Source organism: Callorhinus ursinus, unplaced genomic scaffold, assembly GCF_003265705.2.
Source record: "Callorhinus ursinus isolate GAN/ISIS: 27379988/994484 unplaced genomic scaffold, GSC_fseal_2.0 scaffold8, whole genome shotgun sequence".
NCBI lineage: Eukaryota > Metazoa > Chordata > Mammalia > Carnivora > Otariidae > Callorhinus > Callorhinus ursinus.
The window spans coordinates 29,686,856-29,695,001 of NW_027397070.1; the positions used below are offsets into that span (position 1 = coordinate 29,686,856).

The 8,146-nt window shown below is 43.7% G+C and overlaps 1 protein-coding gene and 1 long non-coding RNA gene across 4 annotated transcripts in view; one reads left to right on the forward strand and one right to left on the reverse strand.

Moving 5' to 3' along the window:
* The window catches only part of LOC141373246 (uncharacterized), a 49,532-nt gene extending 43,703 nt beyond the window's left edge, over window positions 1–5,829 (reverse strand). For 2 of the 3 annotated variants that reach the window (XR_012378993.1, XR_012378992.1), the window contains exon 1: window positions 5,696–5,826. This is a non-coding gene — a long non-coding RNA (uncharacterized lncRNA). Of the gene's footprint in view, window positions 1–5,695 lie in introns of all 3 variants that reach the window. The other variant, XR_012378994.1, reaches the window with a different exon arrangement.
* Window positions 5,338–8,146, forward strand: part of LGALS3 (galectin 3) — a 17,539-nt gene continuing 14,730 nt past the window's right edge. Inside the window, exon 1 of the mRNA XM_025870003.2 lies at window positions 5,338–5,476. The gene's annotated coding sequence lies outside the window, so the exon portion shown is untranslated. The remainder of the gene's footprint in view (window positions 5,477–8,146) is intronic.

An 8,146-nucleotide genomic window follows, 5' to 3' on the forward strand; every position in this document is an offset into this window, starting at 1 on the left:
CCAAAAAAGAAATTGTATCAGTAATCAAAAAACCCCCAACAAACAAAAGTCCAGGACCAGATATTCTACCAAACATTTAAAGAAGAGTTAATACAGGGGAGCCTGACTGACTCAGTAGGTAGAACATGTGCCTCCTGATCCCAGGGTCGTGAGTTTGAGCCCCATGTTGGACGTAGAGCCTACTTAAAAAAAAAAAAAAAGTGAATACCTATTCTTCTCAAATGATTCCAGAAAATAGAAAAAGAAGGAAAACTTCCAAATACATTCTATGAAGCCAGCATTACCCTGATAGCAAAACCAAATAAAGACACCACAAAAAAGGAGTACTACAGGCCAATATCCCTGATGAATATAGATGCAAAAATCCTCAACAAAATACTAGCAAATCAAATCCAACAATGCATTAAAAAAAATCACTCACTGCAATCAAGTGGGATTCATTTCTGTGTTGCAAGGGAGGTTCAATATTCATGTATCAATCAACGTGATATGTCACATCAATAAAAGAAAGGACAAGAGCCATCTGATCATTTCAATAGATGTGAAGAAAGCATTTGACAAAGTACAAGATCCATTCATGATAAAAACCCTCAGCAAAGTAGGTTTAGAGAGAACATACCTCAACATAATAAAGGACATATAAGGGGTGCCTGGGTGGCTCAGTCATTAGGCAGCTGCCTTCAGCTCAGGTCATGATCCCAGGGTCCTGGGACCAAGCCCCGCATCAGGCTCCCTGCTCTGCGGGAAGCCTGCTTCTCCCTCTCCCACTCCCCTTGCTTGTGTTCCCTCTCTCTCTGTGTGTCTGTCAAATAAATAAATAAAATCTTAAAAAAAAAATAAAGGGCAAGTATGAAAAGCCCACAGCTAATAACATCTTCAATGCGGAAAAACTGAAAGCCTTTTCCCTAATGTCAGGAATAAGACAAGAATGTCCACTCAGCACTTTTATTCAATATAGTACTGGAAGTCCTAGCCACTGCAATCAGAAAATAAAAAATAAAAGGCATCCAATCAGTGGAAGAAGTAAAACTTTCACTCTTCGCAGAACATGAAACCATTTATAAAAAACCTGAAAGATTCCACCAAAAAACTGCTAGAACTGATCAACTAATTCAGTAAAGTCACAGGATACCAAATCTACACCAATAATGAAGCAGCAAAAAGAGAAATTAAGAAAACAATCCTATTTACAATCACACCAAAAATAATAAGATATCTAGGAATAGACCTAATCAAAGAGGTGAAAGACCTGTACTCTGAAAACCCAGAAAACCCAGAAAAGGACCCACAATTATATAGTCAATTAATCTTGGACAAAGCAGGAAAGAATATCCAATGGGAAAAAGAGTATATCTTTAACAAATGATGTTGGGGAAACTGGACAGCAACATGCAAAATAATGAAATTGGATCACTTTCTTACACCATATACCAAGATAAACTCAAAATGGATTAAAGACCTAAATGTGAGACCAGAAACCATAAAAATCCTAGAAGAGAACGCAGGCAGTAACTTCTTTGAATCCGCCATAACAACTTCTTTCTAGATATGTCTTCTGAGGAAATGGAAACAAAAGCAAAAATAAACTATTGGGACTACATCAAAATAAAACCCTTCTGCACAGCCAAAGAAACAATCAACAAGACTAAAAGGCAACCTACAGAATGGGAGAAGATATTTGCAAATGATATATCTGATAAAGGGTTAGTGTGCAAGATACATAAAGAACTTATAAAACTCAATGCCCAAAAAACAAATAATCCAACTAAAAATGGGCAGAAGACACGAATAGACATTTTTCCAAAGAAGACATAGGGATGGCTAACAGACACATGAAAAAATGCTCATCATCACTTATCATCAGGGAAACGCAAATCCAAATTACAGTGTGATACCACCTCACACCTATCAGAATGACTAAAATCAAAAAACACAAGAAACAAGAGGTGTTGGTGAGGATATGGAGAAAAAGGAACCCTGTTGCTCTGTTGGTGGGAATGCAAACTGGTGTGGAGGTTCCCCAAAAAGTTAAGAATAGAACCACCCTATGATCCAGCAATCACACTACTGGGTATTTACCTAAAGAATACAAAAACACTAATTCAAAGGGATACATGCACCCCAATGTTTATAGCAGGATTACTTACGCTAGCCAAGGTATGGAAGCAGCCCAAGTGTCCGTTGATTGATGAATGGATAAAGAAGATGTGGTATATATACACACAGTGGAATATTATTCAGCCATAAAAAAGCATGAAATCTTGCCATTTCCAATGACATAGATGGTGCTAGACAGTATAATGCCAAGTGAAATAAGTCAGTCAAATACCATATGACAAATGCCACATGAATTCCACTCATACATGGAATTTAAGAAACAAAACAGATGAGCAAAGGGAAAAAAAAGAGACAAACCAAGAAACACACTCTAACTACAGAGAACAAACTGATGGTTACCAGAGAGGAGGCTGGTGGGGGAAAGGGTGAAATAAAGGGTGGGGATTAAGGAGTGCTCTTGTCGTGATGAGCATTGGGTGATTAAAAAAAAAACTTGGAAAAAAATATAAATAAATAAATAAATAAAATGGGTGTACATATATGGGGGATTGCCCATATATGAGCATATATGTACTAAGCATAGTACAAGGCACATAAGTGCTCAAAGAATATTAGCTCTTATTATTCCTAACATTATTTTTTTGATATACATATGTATTATGATATGATTACCATAGTAAAATTAGTAACACATTCATCACCTCACACATTACCATTTTTTGTGTGTGGTGAGAACATTTAAGACTACTCTTTCAGCTGGGACGCCTGGGTGGCTCAGTCGGTTAAGCGGCTGCCTTCGGCCCGGGTCATGATCCCAGGGTCCTGGGATTGAGTCCCACATTGGGCTCCTTGCTCAGCAGGGAGCCTGCTTCTCCCTCTCTCTCCCTCTGCTTGTACTCTGTCAAATAAATAAAATCTTTAAAAAAAAAAAAGACTACTCTTTCAGCAACTGTCAAATATATGATATAGTATTGTTAATAATAGTAATCATACTGTACATTGGGTTCCCAGAACTTACTCATCTTACAACTGAAAGTTTTTGCCCTTTGACCATCTCCCTATTTTCTCTCATATCTGCAGGCCCTGGCAACCATCATTCTACTCTGTTTTATGAGCTCTTTTAGATTCTATATTGTATTTGTCTTTCTCTGCTTGACTTATTTCACTTAGCATAATACCCTGAAAGTACATCCATGTTGTTGCAAATGGCAGGAGTTCCTTCTTTCTCACAGCTTGGATATTCCTGTGTGTGTGTGTGTGTGTGTGTGTGTGTGTGTGTGTGTGTGTGTGTGAGAGAGAGAGAGAGAGAGAGAGAGAGAGAGAGACATTTTTTAATCCATTCATCCTTCAACAGACTTAGGTTGTTTCCATATTTTGGTTATTGTGAACAATGCTACAATAAACATGGTGATGCAGATATCTCAAGATAGTGGTTTCATTTCCTTTGGATATACACCAAGAAGTAGGATTGCTAAGTCATATGGTAGTTCTATTTTTAATTTCTTGAGGAACCTTCATGTTTTCCATAATAGCTGTACCAGTTTACATTCCCACCAACAGTACACAAAGGGTTCCCTTGTTCACATCCTTGCCAATACTTATTTCTTGTCTTTTTGATGATAGGCATTTTAACAGGTGTGAAGTAGTATCTTATTGTGGTTTGGATTTGCATTTCCCTGATGATTAGTGATGTTGAATGCCTTTTTATGTACCTGTTGGTCATATGTCTTCTTTGGGAAAATGTCTATTCAGGTCCTTTGCCCATTCTTTAAATAGGATTATTTGGGTTTTTTTGTTTTGTTTTGTTTTGTTGTTATTGAGTTCTATGAGTTCCTTATATATTTTGGAGATTAACCGCTTATCAAAACCATAGTTCTCAAGTTTCTCCCATTTTGTAAGTTGTTTTTTCATTTGTTTATTACTTCTTTTGCTATGCAGCTTTTTAGCTGATGTAGTCTCACTTGTTTATTTTTGCCTTTGTTGCTTCTACTTTGGAGTCATAACTGAAAAATCATTGCCGAGACCAATGTCAAGGAGCTTTCCTCCTGTTTTCTTCTAGGAGTTTTATGTTTTGGGGTCTTACAATTAAGCCTTTAATCCATTGCAAGTTAATTTTTGTGAGTGGATATCTGAACTTAAAAAAATCCACCTTGGACGTCCCTAACCATTTCACTCAGTTATTACACAGCGAAATTATACCAAATAAATACCTTCTCTCTTGCAAGAATCACTATTTGTGTGTGTGTTTTTTTTTAAGACTTTATTTTAATTTATTTGACAGAGAGAGAAAGAGAGAGCACAAGCAGGGGGAGGGGCAGGCAGAAGGAGAGGGAGAAGCAGGCTCCCTGCTGAGCAAGGAGTCCGATGTGGGGCTTGATCCCAGGGCCCTGAGATCATGACCTGAGCTGAAGGCAGCCCCGTAAGCGACTGAGCCACCCAGGTGCCCCAAGAATTACTATCTGTTATAAGAACCTTTTTTAGAGTGGTAGCTTTACCCTATTCATGTCTTTACCTAAGCCACTTTTGTGTTTAACTGTTCCCTCCTTCATCCAGACTCTCCCCAACCTTTGAGAAAACAACAGGCTTTCTAGGAAGGGATTCATTATTTCGTTCATTCATTCATGAAACAAACCTTTTCTGAGAACTTACTACACACCAAAGGCTAGGTAAGATGCTGAGGATGCAGTGAGGAGCAAACAAACAAAAACAATTTTGGGCTCTCAGTGTGAGGTGGGTCCCCACATCGCAGTTCAGAAAGGGAATGAATGCAAGGTCAAGAACATGGGGGCATCTATCTCACCCAGCACCTCAGAAAACTTGACAGGGCCCTCCCAGTGACACAAGTCACTGCGCACTTCTTGGGAAGGCTCTGATATTGAGAGAGGATTTAGGTAAAATGCAGAAAGGACGAGAGCGTCTGCAATTCAGGCAGAAAACAAGCAAACTCGGTTAAAACAAGCAAACAAGCAAAACTCTTCAACGCAGCACACTCTGAAAGCTTCGCAGACTCTCCCCATCCTGGTCTGAGTCACCAGGTGAATCTGGAGAGAGGGCGGTGAACGTGACCCCACTCCAGGTCTCGGGTGGCCGCGGGACACCAACTGGAGGCTGCGGGGCTGGGGGCCGCCCCGGAGCGTCCCACCGGCCGCTCTCCAGACCCCGAACTTCTCAGCTGCGCCCTGGAACGGCGCGGCAGGGTGTGCGGGGGGCGGGGGACGCCGGGCCTGGTCCGCAGGAAGAGGCGAGGCGAGGCGAGGCGAGGCCGGGCCAGGCGGGGGTGGGGGCCAGCCACGCCTCGGCAGAGGCGGGCCGGGCCGGGCCGAGCCTATTTGAGGCGTTGAGCCACCGCCCGGTCAGGGCTCGCACCACCTCAGCAGAAGCCGCGCGGGTAGCAAGCGAGCTAGCGCCGAGGCGTCGGGTGAGTGGCGGGGGCGCGGGGACGCGGGACGCGGAGGGAGCCCGCCGGCGGCGCCCGGGCGGGGGCTGGGGGCTAGGGGCTTGACGGCCGGCGGGCGGGCACGGAGAGGCGGGGGGTCGCGTGAGGACCTGGGGGCACCGGGGCACTGGAGGCCTTGACCCCTCGAGAGAGCGCAATCTGAGGCTCTGGGAAAGTTAGAAGCGCTTTACAAAGACTCACGCATTGATCCTGGGGCGGGCGGTGAGGGGCGCGGGGCACCCTCCGCGGCGACTGGCAGCCTCGGCCACGGCATCCCGCCCGCGAGCGGGGGGTGGGGGGGGGGCGCGCTTAGCAACCCCAGCGGCCCGCCCCAGTGTGGGATTAGGAAGCGGGTCCTCCTTCCCGGACTCCGGAGGCGGCCCCTGCGCCCCTTGACTGGGCTGCGCGGCTGCTGGATCTGACTGTGGGGCGCGCACGAGCCCTTCTACCAGGCCGGGCCGCGGTAGGGGCTGCCGCCGCTCTCTGGGTGCTGATCCCACAGAAAGTAGTGATGCCCCAGGGCCTGAGTGGGCATGCGTCTGGCTTGGCGAACAGTGCACATCCAAACTTTTGCAAATCAGTGACTCATCCCTGCCCAGATTGGCTAATTTGGGCATTATCCCAGATCTGTGCTGAGGACGTGTAGGGTGTGGCAGAATGTTGGTCCAAAAAGCGGGGGACAGCTTTTAAAACAGGTTTGAAGATGTATTCTGAATTATCAGGTGCTGAAATAAAAACACTATAATGTAGGGCGCCTGGGTGGCTCAGATGGTTAAGCGTCTGCCTTCGGCTCAGGTCATGATCCCAGAGTTCTGGGATCGAGTTCCGCATCAGGCTTCCTGCTCCTTGGGAGCCTGCTTCTCCCTCTGCCTCTCTGTCTCTCATGAATAAATAAATAATAAATAAATAATAAATAAATAAATAAAAAATAAGATTTAAAAAAAACAAACAAACACTATAATGTATCCACTCTGAGGAATAGGAGCTGAGCGCCAGAGAGTCAGAGACACATACGGTGAGGCTGTGACTTCGGCTTCAGGCCCACCCCTTCAAGTTGGTGATTCCTATTCCATATACTGTGGAAGCTGTGTAAAGTGGCTCCTGGGAGTTGGATTGCTGGACAGTGAAGACGGCTGAACCGCAGTGACCCAGTCTGTTTCTGGGATTCTGGGAAAGGAATGGAAGACAGTTCATCTGTGATCTTTGGGAGATGGGAACTGCTTCCTAACTTCATAACGTTTGGGGGTTACACTCAGAATCAGCACCTACTCCATGTTCTGGGGAAAAGTTTGATGATGGTCTTTGAATGTTTTGAGCTTCAAAGTGCTAGAAGGTTACTCACCAGGTTACTGAAGTAGCAGAGGAGGGGGAACACTGCCTGATAGATTGACCCCCAAAGCTAGTTTTTTGCAGGGGTCCTTAAACAATGATGTTTCCCTGTGCTACAAGTGTACATCAGTGCTTTTCTATAAAGACTTCACTTATTGCTAGTGAGGTCAAAGGCCAATGTTGGTCTCACCTATAGTTTAGGTACCTACTTGCCTAGAACCTCATCAGCCAGACTCAACATCTGAACCGCAGAGACTTGCATTCATATATTATAACTTGAGCATCTCATGTTGACCTTAAATACAGTTGGCTTGTGAGATTATTGTATCTGAGACTCATGGTTAACTGATCTAAAACATAGCCTCCCTTTCCTGTGATGGCTTGGAAAACAGGCTCCTGCTGAGGACAGCTGGGTTAACATTTGGTGTCTAGTGCCTGAACTGGTCCTTCTGATTTAATTCTATGTGGTAAGCCTGCCAGAACAGTGCTTGCTGTAAACTTCCAGTGTGCTGCTGACTAAGTATCATGTGTTTGCTCTTGGTTCAGCTTTTCCATAGGGGGAAAACAGTCGGTAACTGAGAGGCACAAAGTAACTTTACCTTCCTTGATGCTGAGGAACTATGATAAGAAGGAATTCCTAGTGAAGGACCAGTTCCTTTATTCCAACTCAGCATCACCGAATTTGGCTTTGCAAAGTAGGCTTGTTTCAGCAAGGGTGGGAAGTTCTTTGCTGAGGAGTGTGGGCTGTGCCTTGGGGTTCTGAGGAAATGCATTCATGATCTACTTCTCTTTCTGCTTGTGTAAAGGTCAGGGCCCTTTGTGAGCAGAAATTTCAGAAGTGCTCCCAGGAACCCCAGCTACTGGACTAATTGCTAGGTGGACCTAGAATAGCATAGTACAGTAGATAGCCACTCTTTATTAGAGGGGAAAAGCTATAATTAACAGCCAATTAAAAGGGTCTACATTCTGACTCATGTTTAAATTCTTTATTCCAAAGCAACACTGAACTACTTCCTGTAGGTTTTTCCAAATGTGAAGACTCAGGTAGTATTTCCTCAATTTTTTGTTTTGCTTTAATGTAGTATTTCTTTTCTGGTGCTTCTAAATTCTCTGATTCTGGGAATGGCAGGATGGAGTTCACATATCTGTAGTATCTGTAGTGTGAGAAGATTTTTTTACATTTGATTGTGTCTCTATATAAACTGTTCATCTAAAAGGAAGGAAGGAAAGAAAAAGAAAGAAAAGAAAGAAGGAAGGAAGAAAGAGAGAGAGAGAGAGAAAGAAAGAAAGAAAGAAAGAAAGAAAGAAAGAAAGAAAGAAAGA